We start from the raw sequence: 2,359 nt of genomic DNA, 5'->3' as shown, positions 1-2,359 counted from the left end.
TGTCTCCCTCTATGTCAACTACAACTGAATAACAGTGGTGACAAATGAGATGAGGAAAGGCTAACCTTGCCAAGATAGAGGACTTGTCCGCCACCTTATAAAGTTCTTGGGCTATAACCTCAAGAACTTCTATTTCTTCTCCAATCATGATGCTATGAATCATGATGGCCCGGTCTAGAGTAACTTCAGACCGGTTGCTAGTGGGAATGATTGAGCGTTGGATAAACTCCAACCATCCCCTAGCTACGGGCTTGAGGTCATGCCTTCTCAATTGAACCGGCTTTCCTCTTGAATCTCTCTTTCATTGAGCGCCCTCTTCACAAATGACTGTGAGGACTTGGTCCAACCTTTGATCAAAGTTGACCCTTCTAGTGTATGGGTGTTCATCTCCTTGCATCATGGGCAAGTTGAATGCCAACCTTACATTTTCTAGACTAAAATCTAAGTATTTCCCCCGAACCATTGTAAGCCAATTTTTTGGGTCCGGGTTCACACTTTGATCATGGTTCTTAGTGATCCATGCATTGGCATAGAACTCTTGAACCATTAAGATTCCGACTTGTTGAATGGGGTTGGTAAGAACTTCCCAACCTCTTCTTCGAATCTCATGTCGGATCTCCGGATATTCACTCTTTTTGAGTTTAAAAGGGACCTCAGGGATCACCTTCTTCAAGGCCACAACTTCATAGAAGTGGTCTTGATGCACCCTTGAGATGAATCTCTCCATCTCCCATGACTCGGAGGTGGAAGCTTTTGCCTTCCCTTTCCTCTTTCTAGAGGTTTCTCTGGCCTTGGATGCCATAAATGGTTATGGAAAAACAAAAAGCAATGCTTTTACCACACCAAACTTAAAAGGTTTGCTCGTCCTCGAGCAAAAGAAGAAAGAAGAGAGTAGAAGAAGAAGAAATGAAGGAGATGGAGATGGCTTTGTGGTTCGGCCAAAGGGGGAGAAGTAGTGTTTAGGTTGTGTGAAAATGAAGGAGTGAAGATGGGTTTATATAGGAGTGGAGAGAGGGGTAGGGTTCGGCTATGGGAGGGTTGGTTTGGGAGGGAAAGTGGTTTGAATTTGAATGGTGAGGTAGGTGGGGTTTTATGAAGGATGGATGTGAGTGGTGAAGAGAAAGATGGGATTTGATAGGTGAAGGGTTTTTGGGGAAGAGGTGTTGAGGTGATTGGTGAATGAGTGAAGAAGAGAGAGAGTGGTGGGGTAGGTGGGGATCTTGTGGGGTCCATAGATCCTGAGGTGTCAAGGAAAAGTCATCCCTGCACCAAGTGGCGAGCAAAAATGCTCTTTATGCCAATTCTGGCGTTAAACGCCGGGCTGGTGCCCATTTCTGGCGTTTAACGCCAACTTCTTGCCCTTTCCTGGCGTTTAACGCCAGTCTGGTGCCCCTTTCTGGCGTTAAACGCCCAGAATGGTGCCAGATTGGGCGTTAAACGCCCATTTGCTAGCTTCACTGGCGTTTAAACACCAGCAAGTTCTCCTCTAGGGTGTGCTGTTTTTCTTTCTGTTTTTCATTCTGTTTTTGCTTTTTCAATTGATTTTGTGACTTCCCATGATCATCAACCTACAGAAAACATAAAATAACAAAGGAAAAAATAGATAAATATAATATTGGGTTGCCTCCCAACAAGCGCTTCTTTAATGTCAGTAGCTTGACAGTGGGCTCTCATGGAGCCTCACAGATGCTCAGAGCAATGTTGGAACCTCCCAATACCAAACTTAGAGTTTGAATGTGGGGGTTCAACACCAAACTTAGAAGTTGGTTGTGGCCTCCCGACACCAAACTTAGAGTTTGACTGTGGGGGCTCTATTTGGCTCTGTTTTGAGAGAAGCTCTTCATGCTTCCACTCCATGGTGACAGAGGGATATCCTTGAGCCTTAAACACAAGGGATTCTTCATTCACTTGAATGATCAATTCTCCTCTGTCCACATCAATCACAGCCTTTCCTGTGGCTAGGAAGGGTCTGCCAAGGATGATGGATTCATCCATGCACTTCCCAGTCTCTAGGACAATGAAATTAGCAGGGATGTAATGGTCTTCAATCTTTACCAGAACATCCTCTACAAGCCCATAAGCTTGTTTTCTTGAATTGTCTGCCATCTCTAGTGAGATTCTTGCAGCTTGTACCTCAAAGATCCCTAGCTTCTCCATTACAGAGAGAGGCATGAGGTTTACACTTGACCCTAGGTCACACAAGGCCTTCTTAAAGGTCATGGTGCCTATAGTACAAGGTATTGAGAACTTCCCAGGATCCTGTCTCTTTTGAGGTAATCTCTGCCTAGACAAGTCATCCAGTTTTTTGGTGAGCAAAAGGGGTTCATCCTCCCAAGTCTCATTACCAAATAACTTGTCA

Source organism: Arachis hypogaea, chromosome 2, assembly GCF_003086295.3.
Source record: "Arachis hypogaea cultivar Tifrunner chromosome 2, arahy.Tifrunner.gnm2.J5K5, whole genome shotgun sequence".
Classification (NCBI taxonomy): Eukaryota; Viridiplantae; Streptophyta; class Magnoliopsida; order Fabales; family Fabaceae; genus Arachis; species Arachis hypogaea.
This window is presented reverse-complemented; position numbering follows the sequence as displayed.